Raw genomic sequence first — 19,440 nt, 5'->3', positions numbered from 1 at the left:
TCTCTAAAGGCCTGTAGTTTCTTTCCCTCCTGCATGAGCCTTTCTGTTCAAGTAGCTCTTTCTCTGTCACTCTAGCACAGCATTATTTTCAGGATAGCAAAAAATCCTGTTTATTTTTTGATAATCATGTGTATTATGCAAAAATAATGTGCTTTGCCTTCTAATAACTTTCTCAAAAGCTCCAAAACCAAACTGAAAAAACAACCTTTTCTTATCACCCCTTTCTGCAGGCAATAGTCTCTCCTACAACCCAGGAGGAGGTAGGCAGGCAGTGTGGTACTAGGTGCTCATGGGTCTTCCCCAGGAGCTGGATGTAGCAACCAGCGCAGCTATTTTGTCCGAGGGTGCTTTCAGGGCCAGGGACTCTCCAGACCCTCTACGTCTCATTGTAAGCCTACCATAAATGAGTGAATCACCTTCAGCCCTTGTGCTCCAGCACTTCTCAGCACAGTTTCTGGTTTCTCAATCACCTTGTGTTGCTTTTCCAGACAGAAAAGCAAATGGAAGTTCTCAAATAACACTGTGTTGATGTTCTAGGCATGCAGAATCTGGAGGAGAAGAGGGAAATTTTAATCATCTGTCAGCAGAGTTTGGTGACATTGAATTCACACTTGTGATAGTCCCCGAGAGATGAGCACATGATAGATGGTTTGTGTAGACATGGCTCCTTCAACACCTGGGAGAGTGAGACCAAGAAACCGGATAAAGGGGTGAGATAATGACTGTAGCTCTGGTTCCTCCGTAGGAACAAGGCTCTGGAAGGACATCTGGGACACTATAAAAATACGCATTGAGGTATTGCATGTTTTTCTGGACTTCCACTTACTTCAGAGAAAAGGGTCCACAGACCAAAGATTGTATTTTAAAAATAAAACAGAATTTCATAGTAGCACTTTGTGACCAAGAAAGCCAAATGCTTGCTTGACTATTAGCTTGACATCACCAAGTATTTGTAAGTGAATAGATACTTCCCTAAAGATTCAGGTTTTTGAATTACTTCATCGTTGTATAAGGATTATGCCATTAATGTCTAACTCAAAAAGACTTTCCTTATGTCTAAACAGCATGTAGAACTAGCTTGTAAAACCTCCACATTTCTCTATCCCAGGCTATTTATGGGCACTGACCATATGTCTGGACATCTTCATGAAGCACAGAGAGTAACTTCCTTACAAATCAGAAAGAAAACTTAGATTTCTAAAAGGTTAGAATTTGTGTTGACACATTCTTCACCTATGGCTAAGCATGGTGTTCTTCCATCTAAAATCAGTGCTTTCAGACAACACCTTCCTAGATATGGGTTATCAGAGGAACAAGCATAGGACAAAGCAGACCATCTAAGGGAAAGGTTGGTGCCAGGAGATCCACCGAGAACTGCAGGTAGGATTATCTTGAAGTTGGCAAAAGTAGGCTTGAAAGGTCTCACTGTATTTAAGACTTTACAGATCAAACCGGAGACACTTGGAAAAATTTATATCTGTGGTGATAACAATTATCTGGCTGCAATTAACCTGAGCCTGAAGTCAAACCTGGTCTTTAGTCTTAGTCACCTCCTGAGGCAGCAATTTGGCTCTTCTCCCAAGGCAGACAAAGCTTAATTAGGATCAGGAAACATCCGGATAGGAGATTCAGGCTACAGTCTCTGCTAGGTAAGTGCTGTCATCAGAGGCTATTAATGTTTTTACTTGCTTAACTAAAGCAAGCTATAGATTAAGCATTTCAAGACAGTAGAAGTATATCAGCTGTAGTTAGAGGGTTGGGCTTTGGAGGGCCTTCCTAGAAGTTTAATGCTCACAGTGGCTTCTGTTAACTACATAATTCTACTTTAGGCCATGCAAGCACCAGCAGCTAAGGCAAAGCAGTGGGGTGATATCACAGTGCATGAATATGTAATTGCAGATTACTGTTGATGGTCTAAATCTAGCTGGGTTAGATCTGCTCGGAGGTATGGGAGTGGACGCTGGAAGGGGACTCCAAGAAATGAGGATTACTTTCCTGAGCTGTATTAGAGACTTACTGGAGACTTCAGTAATTGTGCACAATATTATAACTGGTTTGGAAGGCTTCATCCAGGTCTTACCTTATTTTATAGAAAGTGGGGGGTTAAAATTAATTATAGTATTGGGATTGATATTTGTCCCATGGTTTGAGGGCCCCAAAATCCAATTCTCGAGTTCAAGCCCCTGTTGGAGGAGATGAAACAGAATGGCAAAGATATGAAGCATGGAGAAGGATCTATAACCCATAAATGGACACTTGTATACTGAACTGGACTCTTTCATACCGGATGTGACACCTCATGGACTTGACAGTTTTACCCCAGTTCTCCCCAGTTCATTGTTGTATTGTTATATTGTGATGTATACCCCCAGTTGTTGTTTTTAAAATCACCCTCCATATTGTCTTCTTCTTCCCCTCACAGTTTTCCCGCCTTTTCCCTGTTTTCCCGCTCCTCTGCCTGCCATTGGTTAGTATTTGGTGCAGTGCAGAGGTAGCTGTCATTGGCCCATTCCTCCAGTTACACCCAAACTCCTCCCCTCCTTACCCAGTTGCCCAATCACCTTCATCCCTGAGTTGTCAGTCCTATGCTCCTCCCTAACCCAAACTCCACCCCTAAACCTACCCTATATAAGTTACTGTTTCCCCAATAAAGTTTGGCATTGCTCCTCGACCTCTACTGTGTGAAAACCCTGATTTGCAGTGCCCGATCCTATTCCTTTCCCCGCGGGTCGTGGCAAGCCCCCCTCCCTCATCTCAACCCAGTGTGAGATGGGTTTTCCAGACACCATATAAAACTAAAAATGGGGGGAAAGGGTTATATATTACAATGACTGTACAAATATATATTACAATACATTACACACACAATCTCAACTATCTCTACCATGACAAAATAGTATTGACAATGGATCAAATCTCTTCTCCCTTCCAAATAAAAGTCCAGGAGGGAAGAAGGAAGAGATCCTTTCCACTTTCAGAGCAGCGGTGTCTCTAGGGCAGCAGTCTATCTCTCTCTCTCTCCAGGGCAGCAGTATATCTCACTTCATGCAGCAGTTGTAGCTGAATCTCTGCCAGTACACACGAGGGGGTATCCAAGTCCTCATGGCCCTTCAACTCCAAGCGAGGGTCTTATCTTCCGTGGGCTGCATTCACCTGGACAAAGGTCGCTTCACCACATCATGTCAACGAAACACAGAAGCCTTCATGACGGTCCGTATCTTCAGGGGATTCAAGCCCCCTTTGCAGAGCTCCGTGCTCTGTTTCAAAGCAGCGGGGGGGCGAAAGCCCTCCTCTGCATTCCTTTGGCCATCCTGGTCTAACTTTCCAGGACGCCTGAGCTTTTCAGCTCCTCTCTGCAGTGCATGCTGCATCTTAGGACTTCCATTCAGTAGGAGTCCATCCTCTCCACTTAGGAGAGGTCACAAAAGGAGTTTCGGGGTTTTGGTTCAGTTCTTACCCCAAACTCTGTCTCTGTAGAGCTTAGTTCTGCTCTCTCTGCTTAGTTCTGGCTCTCTTTCTCTTCAGACAACTCTGTGTCTCTCATCCTTGGCTGCAATGCCTCTGCTGCTTCTCTCTTATCTCTTGGCTCTCTGCCCTCCGTACGCTGCTCCTGCCACTGCTCCTGCTGCTTCTTACATTAGAGAAACTCCTTCAGCTCTCAGCCACAGGTACTTAGCCCAGCCTTACGCTGTTCCAAGTCCCTGTAGCCCCCCAGCCAGGGCTGGGGGGGGGGGCAGAGCCCCACAGGGGGGCTCCTGCCCTTTCTCCTCGTGGCTTCACAACATGGCTACTCCTTCAACAACAACTACCACTACTTTCTTTTCCGGTCTAAGTGTGATATGTTTATATTTTGCAGAAGCACTCATTGGCTCAAACCCCAAGGGTCACCACCCCCTGGGGTTTTACCATTTTATAACTTCAGGGGAAAAACTGTTTTCCCCCCACCATAACTGGTTTGGAAGGCTTCATCCAGGTCTTACCTTATTTTATAGAATGTGGGGGGGTTAAATTAATTATAGTATTGGGATTGATATTTGTTCTGGCAGGGGAGAAAAGCAGAAAGAACAACGTTTTTGAAGAGAAGAGTTTTCAAGACTACATTTTTATTTAGTGAAGGTAGTGGGGAAGGGTACGTGACTCAGATCATCAAGAGGTATTTAAATATAGGTCGCTGTGGTCCTGACTGGGATTGCTGAGTATATGTTAAAGTGGATGCCTTTAAGGGATGTTTTGTAGAAAGGTGTGTGCTAGGATATAGATAATGTCAGAAACAGATTTGTTAATCTGGATTAAGGTTGCTTGTTCAAAGAGAAAATACTACAAATCAATATGAAAATAAATAAATCAAATTATAAAAGCCATACTGGTGTACTAAGAGATTAGGTCTCGAACGAGCAAGGACTGAACTGTTGTTTTGGTAGCTAGAATTTGGGTTAGTAGAATTTGGTTTAGCAGATGAAAACATCCCACAGGCTGAATTTACATTTTGTGTCTGGCTTCAGAGCAAATGATACTGCAAGACTCATGTACTAAATGGCACATAGAATGTCTGAGAGTGGTTTAGGCCTGACTATTGGAGGACCATCAGTCAAGGACCGGGGTTTGGATGAACATGCAAAACTGTATTGGTGAGGTCACTGGGACAGATCCACAGATTATTCTTGTTGAACTTGTCAGTTGGATGGGGGCGCAGAGCCACAAGGATGGGACTGATCCTTTGAGGTTGGAGGTGTGCTGCATGCTTACATATGCTTGAAATAGATCTCCACTTCCCACAAAACCAAAAAGCATCACTAACAGAGAATGATATTTTGTTTGACCTTAAAGGACACTGGTGTTTGCCATTAGTTTGTTTATACTTAGTAAGGGTGTGCTTTGCCTATCTGGACAGGAAATAAATCAGCATAGAACTTTTTTTATTTTTTTTTTTTTTGTCCCTCAATCCCTACTCATAAGTGTTAAAGTTACTGTTAAAAGATGATAAAGACTATTGATATCACTGTGTTTGTTTCAGGTTAAATATTTTCCAGGGAACTGGGAAGGGATGGAAGCAATTCAGGACACTTAAAATAATGAGTTATTTCCTCTCCTTATAGCACTTAAAGTAATTGTCTTGGGGGAGGGTGAAGACTCATTCCTGGCAGTAATTGAATGTGTTCTCTTCATTTTATTCTTTTCAAAAATATCAACATTGTCTGTACTAACTGACTTTTCTGCACCTGACAACTTTGATAACACTGTTCACTTCCCATAATAAATAGGATCAGCCTTCAGCACCACTTTCGTTGACATTTATCTTGTGGCACTCTTTTTTCTAATCAGTGCAAGGGCAAACACAGACCTTACTGCATTTGTGACAGATCTTGAGCCTGACTGTATAGCTGCTATTGCTGTGAATAAACATCTGTCCCCTTTATCTAATAAGCAAACAGTAGTTGACATCAAGTGGTGTGCTAAGGAAAAAGAGCGGAAGGGTTGCATGACATCTTTAAGATGTCAAAAGTAAATCTTTCCACAGCAAGGTAGAAAGTAGGACAGCAATATGACCAGCTCTTCATGTACTTCCTGACCTCCCATGATCTGGGGACAATGAGAGGCCCTGTGCTTCAAATAATGAGTGTGGCATCTTTGCTAGGAGAGCCTACAAGATTCATGCCAGTTCTGGGGTTGAGTTGCTGTCATTTCCCTGGGAGGCTCTACGTGCAAAACTTAGAACTGGCTCAAAAGCTAGTAATATGCTCCCAACAAGAGTACCTTTGTCCTACTTCAGAAGACAGAACCTGTCTGCTATTGTCTTGAAATTTCCAAAGAAAGAAGGTTTGTCTTCACAGCAAGCCAATTCACAGTTGATAGCAACAGCGAGTTGATACTTCCTATGAAATCTTGAGAATCCAAGAAATTATTTTGCTTGTGTACTAAAACAAATCTTCTACAAGGCCAGGTTGGATGGGGCTTTGAGCAAGCTCATCTAGTGGAAGGTCTCCCTGCTCATGGCAGGAGGGCTGGAACTAGAGGATCTTTTAAGTCACTTTCAACCCTAACCATTCTGTAAGTCTATGAATCCATGAACTGAACTTATAAAATACCAGAATCCAGAGGATTTAACAAATAAAAGAACCTAATATCTTGTCTCAAAAATCTATCAGCTTCATTCACTTACATTTCTAATGAAAGGAGGGAAACACCACTGTACTTGAATTAAAAATAATAGTTCTTCCATAGAAATTTTTTGAGACTGGAAAGTAACCACACCTTTAGAACCTGTACAAATTGAGTGGTGCTGTCAAAAGCATTTTGGGCCTTTTCAAGCTTCCTTCCACCATCTACCCATCAACCTTCCCACAGTGGATGGAAATAGGAATGTTTTAGATGGAAATTTGACCTGTAAACCAGTTTCTTGATGATGTCCCAGAAAACAGAAATTCTTCTTAGTGAAATTAAATATGGAACAGAAATGACTCTCAAACTTTCCAGCTATTCCCTCAGAACCATGACCTGGCAAGAACAATCAGAGGTTCTGAGGATGGAAGATCAATGACAAGTGTAGAGATCTGTTGAGCTGCACTGCATGACTGCATGGAGGCACTCCAGAGGAAGGCTTAAGTGGCAGAAGGAAGTACTGTTGCAAGTGATCAGCAATTTCCTGGGGCAGTGGGGAGAACTAAAAAGAAGCAAGAGGACAATACTTAAATTATGGAGTGCACAAGTTTTACGTGTACCTTTGCCTGATGGGAAGCAATCCTAAAAGAATTTAAACAGGCTTAATGGGTGTCTGAGTGTCAAACTACGTTCCCTGGCTTCATTGTGCTAGGAATTTTAGTGTGTGGACCTCAATAGCTTCTTCATATACAAAGAATTGAGGAGCACCCTCTCTATAGACTGAGTTAATGGATGCTGAGAATAATATGCCTTAGCTTCTGTTGAAACTGTGTTGAGCTCTGGTAACATATATATTTTGTCCTTTATGACTGTGATTCTTTTTTCTTTGAGTTATTTTTGCCTTGAATACATGACCAGTTTCTACTGTTAGGAATATAGCTAACATTTTTTTATATTGAAGTACAGAAACGAGCATAATACTGATTCTAAACATATAATTAAGAACAATCCTATCTTCCACTTCTTACATGGCAAATGTGTAGAATACTTCACACCTACACTGCTGTAACAACAAAACCAGGAATGAGCAGTTTGTTCCCTGACATTTTGCTAAAACTGAAAATATGCTCCTTAATATTACTTAGTTTCATGTGATAGGAAGGTTTCAGGATCTTGAATGTCTTCATTGTTCCAGACAGTAGTAATATATCACAATTGGCTTACGAAACCAGGAAGTTTAAACTGGCCATCCAAGCTGAACAAAAAGAAATTTGAATGGCTTTGCAAGTCATGTTCTCCTTATGAATGCATCTAATAAAAAGAATCTTACACTACTCTTTGTAGTGCATGCGCTGTTATTATAGCTCTGCTTTGCATTAATGCTGCTGCTTCCCATGCTTTCCTCTTTTAATTTACATTATTTAATTTTATACAATCGCTATTATATTACAAATAAACAGACTTTATTTCACTTCAATATAATATGAAAAGATGTTTCCATTGTAAACACTCAACGGGAAGGTAGGGTGTGGTAACTACAGCTTACCCAGTAAGTTTGATCAAACTGGCCTTTGCTTGAACCAAACACTATTTAGCTGCTTTGGCATTTCTCACAATATTAGAATGGCTGTGCTCCCAGTAGTTTACTGAGTATATGAACTCCTTTTAACAATTCTTCAGGCCCTGAGTAGAATCATATTTTCTGCAGTCCAGTTCTATGCCTAGTAGGAGTGATAGCCCTTTCTTAAAATACAGCCTTTCTTCACCTTGGCCCATATTGGATTAATATCTGAAAATTAATATGTAAACATTAACATGGGGAAAAAATGGCTAATTCTTAGGAGTATTAGTTCTTTCAATTTCTCAGCAATGTACTGTATCCCAGACGCAAAACTTCAGCCTTTAAATCTTAATTCTTTCCAGGGTCAAACCACAAATTCTAAAGCCACAGAATGGTTTTTATTTCTACAAATCTCTTAGAAAGTCTAAACTCTTTCACAGTACTGAAACAATGACCAGATGAGACATGACCAGATGTCTGTCTCTTTCCATTAACAAGGCTGAAACTGGAACAATATTGGCATCCCTAAAATGGAAAGCAAGCTTCAAGGGTTCATGGTTCTTCTGAGCTGGTCCAGGGAAATCAGTTATGACACTGACATCATTTTGGCCTGTTGAACACAGTTCACCTGCAACAGCCTTGAGCAAGTTTATGTAGCCTAGTAAAATAGAAGATTTTCATGGCAGCTACTGAAATAAGATTAGAGAAATTTTGAAGTTTTGGGGTTTTTTCTCTCTTTGTTTAAAAGAGGAGAGGTAGAAGACATGTGGAAACTCCAAGAAACACTTTTTACCATGCAGAAGAAAATGGGGGAGGTACTAGCTAAAAACCCAACTAATAAACTGACAAGTCAATTTTTTTATGTTTGGATATATGCTCATAAAGTGTTTCTTCTCTTCTAGCACCTCTTCACTTTACACCTAAAATGTATGTAATATACCCACAAAGGCTGTAGACCTGACTGTTGTTGAAAAGGGTATCTTACTGATGCTCAGCTGGCTTTCTCTACTCTGAACTACTAAACCCCTCAATGACTTTCATTCCTTCATGTAACATGCTTCCTGAATGATCAGAGGGTCTTCACTGTACCCCATTGCAGCCAAGTGCAATGAGTAGGTGCATGCACCATTGAGTCTGTCACTGACTGCTATGACAGACACTGATGTTTGCTTTTAACAAGTCCAAATGTGGAATCAGGTCTCAGGAGCAAAAGCAGAAAGAACTCTCTTCTTCATTTTTACTGAGCCCTCCAAACAAAGCTACAACAACAACAACAGCAACAATCATTCCCCACCAAAAAATACTAAACTGAAAAATGCACAAATCAAAAACTTGAAAGTCAGGTGTAGGTTAAGGAGACTGGAAGAGAGTGAGTGGAAGGGAAACAGGCAGACAGAAGATGAGGGGGGAAAGTGTTATCAAATGAAAAATGATTCTGAATAATACAACTTCAGGAGACTGAGCTAGAAAGGGTCTAGGTTTAAGCAAAGAAAGATGGAAAATAAACAGCTTCTTGGTCTCACATGATGCTTCTTAATGGCTTGGAGTTATAACAGGGAATTTAACAGCTCACTGGGTTGTAAGTGAAAGAGAAGAAAGAATGAGAAATGGGGTTTTGATTCTTTTTATTTTTTTAGCAACCTAATCTAGTGGATGGTGTCCCTGATCATAACAGAAGGGGAAGCCTAGATGTTCTTCAAGGTCTCTTCCAAACCATTCTATGAATTTGTGATATTATTGGTCTTGGAATGGCACTTCATTGACAGGATGGAAATCAGACATTCATCAGTTAGCTCAGGGCTAACAGAGTAAGAAAATTAAGACTGAAACAAAAAGGTTAAAAGAGGGCAGGAACTGAAAGACGTGGGTGAGAGAAACTATGTTGAGTCAGGAAGCAGTTGAATGTAAAAAAGTAAGATGTGGTTGAAACTAAAGCCTGTGATCACATAATTAATTGCAATAGAATACAGAACAAGACGGTTTGAGTTGCGCTTCACGGAGTTATAGTCATTCTTGCAACACTTTCCCAACTTCTGTGTGCTTAATTTCTAGGACTAGTACTGCAGTGCCTCTATCCTGTTTGCAGGAAAAGGTAATTTTGTTAACAAGGAAAGAGGTAGCAGGGCTAAATCTTAACTGAAAACTTACACAGCCTAGTGACAGCCCTTTAATTGCAGTTGTTATAGCAGAAAATGTGTACATTTTCTCCAAAGACTTGAACCAATGCATAAAGACACTGGGTTCCAGTGTCATAATCCCTGTGGTTAGAATGTTTTCATCATATGCTACAGGGGTCTACCATTTTGTCATGTATGTTAGTCTTGGAGATGGTAAGAAAAGTCTGAAGGATTCATCTGCAAGAGCATGTTTATCCCATGACTTACCTTCACAAGTCTTTTTACAGAGAAATATTTCTTATATACATAGTAGGAAGAAATGAAGTTTCAGGAACAGCCATGATAATGTAAATAGTTAGTAATGTAGAAAGACAAGTTAAATCAAAGCAACTGTTTTTCACAACACAAAATTGTGGAATCATAGAATTGTTTAGGTTAGAAAAGACCTTCAAGGTCATCAGTCCAACTGCTACCAGCAAGGACTGGAAAATGTTTGAGCCAGGTGCAAGGAATCTGTTCAACCAAACAGTTAAAAATCATTGTAAAACAGTTGCTTTTCACACCAGTGCTATCCACCTGGAGTGAACTGATGTTGGCAGAGACCCTACTGAGAAAGCAAGATGAGGCTGTACAACTAATCAGCATCCCTGGCCAAAGCTGAAGATACAAAAAGACACAGATGTACCCGTACTTTGGCAAATCACTAGAAAGCTTGAAGCAAGAAACAAAGTACAGTAGAAATGTAGACTTTCTAGGCATCTCTGTCTTTGGCACCCACAAAGATTCATCGTATTACTGAGCCAAAAAGAATTGGTACAACATTCTTCACCTGACCATGACCCATTCACTCAGCTGTGCCAGGACATAGCACAGGACTGCTTATGTTGAGACTCGAGGCTGCAATTCAGTATGCAGTGTTGCTGACACACTCTGAAAAGAAGGGGAATGGGGGAAAAGAGAGAGAAGGTAGAAGGTTAGCATGTCCCTGTGGGCTCAGGACAAGTTCTCCAAAATCATTTCTGGTTTGTTTGTAGGAGTAAGCAGTAAACAGAGCAGTGTTTATGTGTATGGTTTCTGAGACCACCTTACTTTACTGTCAGCCAACTCGTCTATTCCTTTCTTTAGAAGTTGCTAAGGAAATTTTAAAGAAACGTGTTGATTTTACTGTTTGATTTTATCTTGCTAGAAGGACTGAAAGTATACTCATAAAGACTAAACAAAAACTGTTGTAGGAAAGAGTATCTTTGGTACCTCAGTGGGATACACTTGATGCTTTCATGAGGGCACATGAGGATTATGTGAGTGATGCCTTAGGATTTTTAGGATTTTTAGCTTTTTGTAGATTTTAGTATAGCTGTGTAGTTTCTCACACTTTAGAATAGCAGCTGACACTTACCCAATCCTATTCTTACACTCCATATAGAATTTTCTAAATTCTTTAGGCGTGTTTAGGTTCTTTTTCAAGGAAGGTCTATAGCAAACACATCCTGTTTAAGAATAGAGGCACTCTAGACTGGAATAACAAAGTATCTTGTACCTAAAGCAATGTTGAAGGCCCAGAATCTTGAAGAAGCTCCAAAGATAATATGTGCCAGAAGGAGATCCAGGAAGATGAGGAAGAAATGGATCTTGAGACCCCTCACCCAGTCCCGGGGAGACATGCCAGGGGGGGCAATTCTGGGAAGGATCTGGAGGAAGTTAGTTCTCAGATTGGATGGATAGTACCATAAAACTGTAGAAACCCTGGACACGGTGCGTGCCAGAAGGTCTTCATTAAAGACCTGCTCTCTGTCTTAACTATACTGACATTGTCTGCTGAGTCTTATTCTCCTGATTTTTAGGCAACATGAGGAAAGACCCTGCTGTTCCGAGTCTCACAAAGGTTGTTGCATTTTTAGTAGCATGGAAACTCCTTCCCTTTGTGAACAGAGATATCCAGTCTATATTTGGGAAGCAAAGTACTAGAAACTGAAGTAGTGATAACCTCTGGTAATAATAAAGTACTTAATAATTCTACGTCCAGATAAGCAAGAATAAGGCTTGAAAAGTTTCTAACTGAGATGCCAAATTGAATTCACCCTACTGATAGGGACATGGTACATATAGAACTGAAATGATTTTCCCAAAGGCCTCAGAATATGTGAAAAGAGAACCAAGGTTTCCTGGACACTAATTCATTGTTATTTGACTGTGTTATACTAATGCATCCAGCATTTTCCCCTGTGTTTTTTTCCCCTCTTCAAGACAAGAAGTGATCTTCAGGTAACCTTCCTACCTCCATACATCACAACAAAAAATTGTCCCCACAAATTTTCTCTAACTTAAGTGTTACACATCTTTCACCTGATCTTCCCACTGTGGATGCTTGATAATGTTTTCTCCAATCACTGCTCAGGCTGAGATTTTTAATAGAATAAAATTATTGGTGCTTGTGTGTAGGTCCAACTAGGTCAGCAGTAAACATGAAAATGACTCCAGCAAAAGACTGGTGTCTGGAATTCATGTTGCAATAAAATAATATTAAATGTCATAGCCAAAAAAAGTCCTCATAATCAAGCTTTATGTTATGATTCATCCATGATATTAGAAGGGTTGACAGTTGAAGGATTTAGAAATACAACTAGGCAACTGTCACATTTCCTCCCGTAATGTGTCAGAACTGCATAAGATGAGCATAAGTCATAGGATGTTGTTCTACTTCCTTATGTGTCAGATCTGACTAATTCTAGAAGTTCAATTTGGTTTTTTATGTAAGTGTGATATAACCCAAAACTTGGCCATGATTTGAAGGTTTTGGCATAAATCTAAGGGATCCTGGATGTTTGGAATTTTTTTGTCCCAGAAAAAAATAAGTCTTAAATTTAGATTGTTGCATCTAGAGGTCTCTTGTTCATTTTATTTGTAAAACTGATGCACATTATTAATTTCACAACAGCTAAAGGACTCAGTTCTGTTGGTGCATTGGGAGCACAGCTCAATGAAATACTTTTTCAATCAGAGGCTCAAAAATCGTGGGAGATCTGTAGACGGTTTCTTAGGCTTGTTTTGTTAACTTGTCTGTATAAACTACTGTCAGGATATTTAAAGCTATTGTGCAGTAATGTATTTTTATGCAGGAAAATATTATGAAGTTTGTAACTGGGAAAAAAATTAAACCACTGACCTTGAAGGTTATTGAGATGCCTGCATGCTCTTGGGTGTTGCACAGAATTCTACGTACAGTCTCCAGTATTGCTTACAGCCTTATATATATCAATGCCACTGTAACTCTCATGCAAATGACTACCACAACCTCTAAGCTTTTTATACTAAGCTTGACCCATAGGTGTAGTTCGTTGTCCCATATATTTTTAAAGTAAAGCGGATTATAAATGGTACTTACAATCTCTGCCTAGTGGCGGTAGCACCTAAGGAAATCATGTATGTACATGGGTAAAAGCAGCAGAGAAAGAATAATAATGCTTTAGATACGCTTCTATGTTCTCCATGTGCAATGATTAATGCTTCTGAACTCAGCAGGAGGCATTGGTACAAGTTGCTGTGAACACGTTGAAAAACTGGACCTTCTCTATGCTTTCAGTTCTGATTCATCTGGGTTCTTGTACAAGCCTGTGAAACAGTAAGTGCAGCAGTCTCATCTCCTCCCTTTAAACAAAGGCAAGAAAATAATAATAATCTGGTTTTCTGAATGCTGTTACTGCTTTCCCTTTTCTGCTCTCTTCTCCCAGACCACGGCAAGGAGTTCCAGAAAGGAGATTAATAGCTTTTAGAAGGTGTCACTGAGACAGTGTGTCAAAACTAACATAAATAAAATGGGCTGCTACTTTCACATCACCATGTTCATGTTCCAGTGTTCCCTGGAATTTGGACACAGGACAATGCACAGCAGTGGTATTCCTCCTGAGGCTGCTGTGGAGGTAATAGTGTGTCAGAGCAAGGTGCTCCTGATAGTTATTTCAGGCTTTCATAGTTCTCTTTCTTACAGCTGCACACAGCCAGATTTGGAGAAAGCCTGCTTTGGAGTGAACTTCCTACACGCTGAATCCCCCACACAATCAGACTTTGGTTCGTATGACCTAAACTTGTCTTATTCTATAAACAAGCACCAGACTTTATTTTGTTAGTGGATTTGAGGAATAGTCATCTTGATGGTGATTATTAATACCTTCTGTTAGTCTACCTGACTTCACTCATCTGCAGTCATTCTTTCATTACAGAGTATCTTCATTCCTCCTAAGGGACCCACTTAAGAAGTTCATCATTACCCTCCCCAAGCCGGAGTCACGCAATGTGACACCAAAGCATGACCAGTGAACATCTCTCTCAAAACACGTCACCCTCCTCTGGGTGTTGGTTTGAATAAACAAATAACGATTGCTTCCTAGAAGCATCTGACAAAGAATACCGGCATTGTGATGTAACTGGTTGAAAGCAGGAAAGGCAGGACTCCTGTCTACCACACCCTATGTTGTCATGTACTTGGAATTCTCTTAATGCTCCTGCAGCCTTTGAAGAGAAGACAAAGGCCCCATTTCTGTAGCCCATACTTCCAAGGGAAGGTTATTATGAGAAACACATTATGAGAAATAACTCCCAAAAACTGGCTGTCCTCCAGGAAATTAATTTTTTAAAGAACTTTAAATATTCACAGTCTGATATGACATAACTCCAAATTAAATATCAACCAAACTTTTTGCTGTACTGTAGGAATCTGTCTGACAGTGTCAACCTATTAAGGAAATAATAAACTTGTATAGGCTTAAGGTACTTGCTGGCTACCTTCCAACATATTCTTCCAACATAATTTTTATAAAGGGGAAAAAGCAATGACAATATATACGAGCATTCGGGTCAGTATGGTAGAGCATTTTATGTTGGCCGAAAGGTGAGGTCTGACTGAATGCCCAATCAGTCAGCTGAAAACTTTGAGCAGTCTCTGAATTAGGCTAATGTTTATGACACCGGTGAGTCAAATTCATCTTGGATGTACCCTGGTTGAGAGAGGGCTTGACTGTGGGTGCCCCCCTTTGGATCTGGCTCCAGGAAAATTCCTACATTTTAGAATCATATTACAACTATTTTTGCCCTCTAAGACATCTTAAAGACTTTATTTAATGGAAATTGAAAGAAATAGTATTATGAAGAGATCCGTTATTATTAAAATCAATGATATAAATAACCTGAGTTGCTGTGTCTCATCCCCTAAGTATAACGTCCCTTAAGCATATCATCCCTGTAAATAAATTTGCTTTTATTTTGTTATTTCTTTCCATTTTGAAGTCTAGCACTCCTCAACATGCGTCTTTTGTGGAAAGCAAAAAAAAGACGTACATTGAGAACAAGACTTTAAGCCTCTTCTCAAGCTGCCCGTTGTTGTCTGTTTCATGACTTTTGTCCTCTTATTTCCCATGTGTTTATCTTCAACAATCACTCAAGAGCTAAATTTGCAAAGAACTATCATTAAAATGAGGTTCCCATCTTACAGGCTTGAAAGTAGTTACCTGATTAAACTACATGCCTGAAGTTCATAAAATCAAGGTCACAATGTGATCTTCGGAAATACACGTGTGTCGCATGATGGCACTATGGGTTTTTTACAGTATTTTCACCCTCCTGGACAAAGACAGCACCGTGTTCTGGACCTCAAAGGTCTAAGGCATCAAGAAAAATTAAACAGTGAATTAATTTCATTAATTTCAAAATGTTTAACATAACATCCACTCTCCAATTTCTTATGTAAAATCATGGTTTGGCCTAAGGCAAGTCTAAGGCCATGCTCAGTAAAGTCATGTGAAGAAACTTTTATTCCTTCACTCACACCCTGAAGGGGATGCATATGAGATGGTGTGACAACAGAGAGCCTGTCCAACAAGAAGTTGAACAGCTTCATCTCTTATACACACAAGAATTCACATTTTGTTGTACTGAAATATCAAGACTTCTGGCTACAGAAAGAATGAAGGGGTTGATAGGAGGCTTTAACAAGGTGTTAAAATTGGTGAATACGTCTATCTGGACTTAAAAACAAACAAACAAACAAATAAGCTAGTAAAGACTGATCTAAATGACCTTATTTAGAGATTCAAAGAAAAAGATTCAGAAAGCTCTGAATCTCAGCTAAAGATTAGACAGCGCAGGGCTGAAGAAAACAGGGTAACACAGAAGGACAAGAGAGATACTGTTCACAATGTAGAGAGTAAATTCATGTGGCCAAAGCTCAATTAAGGTCCAAACTCAACAGCACTGTGAAGGACAACAAAAGAAGCTCCTTTGTTAAATATGTTAACTAAAAAAGAAGAACCAGAGATAATAGTTGTCCGTTATTCGATTAGGTCAGTCACCTCAAAAACAAGATGTAGACAAAGGAGAGCCATTTAGTGCCTTTTTTTCCTCTTTCTTTAAGACCATTGAGTCCTGAGCTCTGTTTTGGAAGACTGTAATTGGGGAAATTATAAGCTCCCAGATGACTCTGAATTTTTTTGGGCCTTACTGTTTCAGCTACATGCATATAAATTTATGAGAACCACTGAGACCCTGCCAGTATAGTGAAAAAGCTGGCCAATGTCATTGCAGAACCTCTCTCCACTATTTTTCAACAGTATTGTGAATCTAGAGAGGTCCTAGTCAACTGGAAGTACAGCAAATGATCTCCCAATTTTCAAAAATTTTAGGAAGGAAGACTTTGGTAATTACAGGCCTGTCAGTCTCACTTTAGTGACTTGTAAAATTATGGATAAATTTTTTCTGGGAGTTAGTGAAAAACACTTGAGATACAATACAGTCACTGGTGACAGCCAGCACTGATTCATGAGGGAAAAGTCCTGCTTCGCTAAATTAATTTCCTTTTATGACAAAGTCACCCATCTAGTTGTCCATGGAAAGGCAGTAGATGTGGGCTCTTCGATTTTAAGAAAGCTTTTGATACAGTCTCTCACAGTGTCCTTTCGGATGAAATGTCCAGCACACAGCTAGTCAAGTTCATAATTTATTGGGTGAGCAATTGGCTGATAGGTCAGTAAGTGGGGTTATATCAAGCTGGCAGCCAGTCACCAGTGGGGTTCCCCAGGGTTCAATTTTAGGGCAGTGCTCTTTAGTAGTTTTATAAATTACCCGGATGCAGGAATTAAATGTATCTTAAGTTTGCCAATTATACTAAAATAGGAGGAACTGCAAACTCCCTCCAGGGTAGAGAGGCCTTACAGAGAGATGAGGATAAACTAGAGAGCTGGGCAATAACCCACAGCATGAAATTTGACAAGAGTAAGTGCCAGATTCTCTGCCTGGGACAGAGTAATCCTGGTTACACGTAATTGGTGGAGAGACCAGAGAGAAATGTCAAAGAGATTCCTTGGTTTGGGTAGATGGCAAGTTGGATACGAGTCAATGATATGCCCTGGTGGCCAAAAGAGCCAGACCTGTCCTGTGGTGCATCAAGCACAGCATCATCAGCCAGTCCAGGGAGGTGATCGTCCCACTCTACAGTGTGCTGGTGCAGCCCATATCAAGTCCTGTGTACAGTTGCGGGTGCCTCAGTAAAAGAAGGACATCAGATCATTGGAGCGTATCCAGAGGAGGGTGACCAAGGTGGTGAAAGGCCTTGAGGACAAGGCATACGAGGTCACTCTTTGTTAACCTTGAGAAGATAAGGTTGTGGGTTGTCCTTACCAGACACTACAGCTTCCTCACGGAGGGCGATGGAGAAGGATCTGGTCTCTCTGACAACCAGCAACAGGACACGAGGAAACAGAGTGAAGATTCATCGGGGGAAATTCCTGTTGAACACTGGGAAAATGTTCTTTGTCAAGAGAGTTTTTGGTCACTGGAACAGGCTCCACAGAGAAGAGGTCACAGCACCAAGCTTGTCAGAGGCCAAGGGCTGTCTGGATGATGCTCTATCATACAGTTTAGTTTTAGATAGTCCTGCAAGGAGCAGGGAGTTGAACTAGATGATCCCCTTCCAACATAACACATTTTAAGATTGTAAAATGAAGAGAGAAGGTCTGACCGACAGGACAAAAATGCAATTTGTTTACTGTTTACTGTTTTTGTTTATTTACAGAGAAACCTGTTTCCTCAAAACACTTATTAATTTAACAAATCTGACAACCCTAGAGATTTAGCAAGGTGGCCGTAAATAGGCATATCTTTTTATCTTTGTAATTCAAAAGTATAACCATGGACTTGCTAACTGTTACACTGATGCAAGGCCAGTGAGAGGTAAGAATTAGGCCACCAGATGGTGAAGAATAAATTCATGAACCCATAGGGTACATTATGTATTTAACTTTCTGAATGTTGCTTATGAAGAATAACAGAAAGGGTTTATTTTCATTATTTTTAGGTTATTTACAGTAGAATTTTTGGAACTTTTTATTACTATGAACACTTTTTAAACTAGCATAAAACTTTGGACTATTTCTTCTTATATTTTCATTTTAAGAAGTTTGATTTTTCAGGTAACCTGAAATATTTTTGAAAAATAATATTAATTTTTCAGATTTTTTAAAAAATGTCTTCAAAAAGAAAGTTTGAACAGAGTTGAATCATTACTTTTTTAATGCTTCTTGTATAACAAAAAATTGTCCTTTAATAGTTCAATGTCCTAACAAAAATAATGATATAAACTTGGACTTTTACTTAACAAGGCATTCATAGATCACTGAGGAAGAATTTCAGTGGGATTCTTACTAATCTACAGAATGGCATAAACAATTTGGGATTATATAGAAACTGGTCTCTAAATATCCATATAACTGTATGACATATTTTGTACTGGTGGCACTGATTTTGTGTGTGTGGCTGCTTTTGGCTTTCTTTTCTAAAAAATATTGATGGAGTTTTTGTCATCAGAACTTGCGAATATGAGAGAGAAAAATGTCTTTGCATATGTCTCACACAAAGGACTTCCAGATGATTATAGTGACACAATAAGGGTCCTGGTCTAAAATCAATGCACCTCTAAGATTATCAGATATGTCTGTGAATTTTTTGCTTGACTGTACTAAATCCTTGCAAAGTTCTCTGATCAATAAATCTCAGATTTTAAAGTACTGATGAAATATTTTGCAGAGAGCATCCAGTTTGCTGTAACAACATTTTGCTTTCCCAAGTTCACCACACTACTTTTTGTGATTCTAGATGCTGTAAAGGACCTGGCACTCAGGGTTGGTGGCCTTACCCTCTCAGCCTCCTTGACATGTGTCAGCTGCAGTTCCACGGATGTGGCTATTCACACCTTTGTGCCTATAAGGATTTTCAGTGCTGTGACAGGTATATGGAGCAGCACCATGGGACACGGAGCTAGCTACAGGACACATCCAGCACTGCTATCTACACAGTCAAGACTTGCCTTGCTATCAGAGCAACTGGCTCAGGTTGCAAGTTTTACTTCTTAAAGAGGATGAGGGTAAAAAAATATTAAAAATAACAAGAGTTTTGGGGAGGAATCAGCTTGTCTGCAATAAAACCTGTTTGACAAGTGGGAATATCATTTGCAGTGTACTTATGCTCCTATCCCAGTTAGAACGGGAGACTACTTAATTTTCTTTTGTGTTTTGGGTTTTTTTCCACTTTTTCCCTTTCTCTTTTCCTTCATTTTCTCTTTTCCTTTATTTTCCCTTCGCTCCCCCCTTTTTTTCTTTTGCTCTTTTTCTTTTTCCTTTT

The 19,440-nt window shown here is 39.9% G+C and overlaps 2 long non-coding RNA genes across 2 annotated transcripts; one reads left to right on the top strand and one right to left on the bottom strand.

Annotated features, from left to right (window-relative positions):
- Window positions 1-556: 556 nt before the first annotated feature.
- LOC120323385 lies at window positions 557-19,341 on the top strand. Its single transcript, XR_005563770.1, has 3 exons — window positions 557-1,649; window positions 13,763-13,842; window positions 18,916-19,341. It is a non-coding gene; the product is annotated as an uncharacterized LOC120323385 (long non-coding RNA).
- Window positions 13,240-14,189, bottom strand: LOC120323386. Its single transcript, XR_005563771.1, has 2 exons — window positions 13,943-14,189; window positions 13,240-13,386 (listed from the first exon to the last, which is right to left on the bottom strand). It is a non-coding gene; the product is annotated as an uncharacterized LOC120323386 (long non-coding RNA).
- Window positions 19,342-19,440: the final 99 nt, after the last annotated feature.

The sequence above is a fragment of the Pipra filicauda genome, unplaced genomic scaffold (assembly GCF_003945595.2).
Source record: "Pipra filicauda isolate LSUMZ 115617 unplaced genomic scaffold, ASM394559v2 scaffold24_size8852520_pilon, whole genome shotgun sequence".
Lineage (NCBI taxonomy): Eukaryota > Metazoa > Chordata > Aves > Passeriformes > Pipridae > Pipra > Pipra filicauda.
The sequence above is the reverse complement of the archived record's forward strand: the minus strand, read 5'-3'. Positions and strand labels throughout refer to the sequence as shown.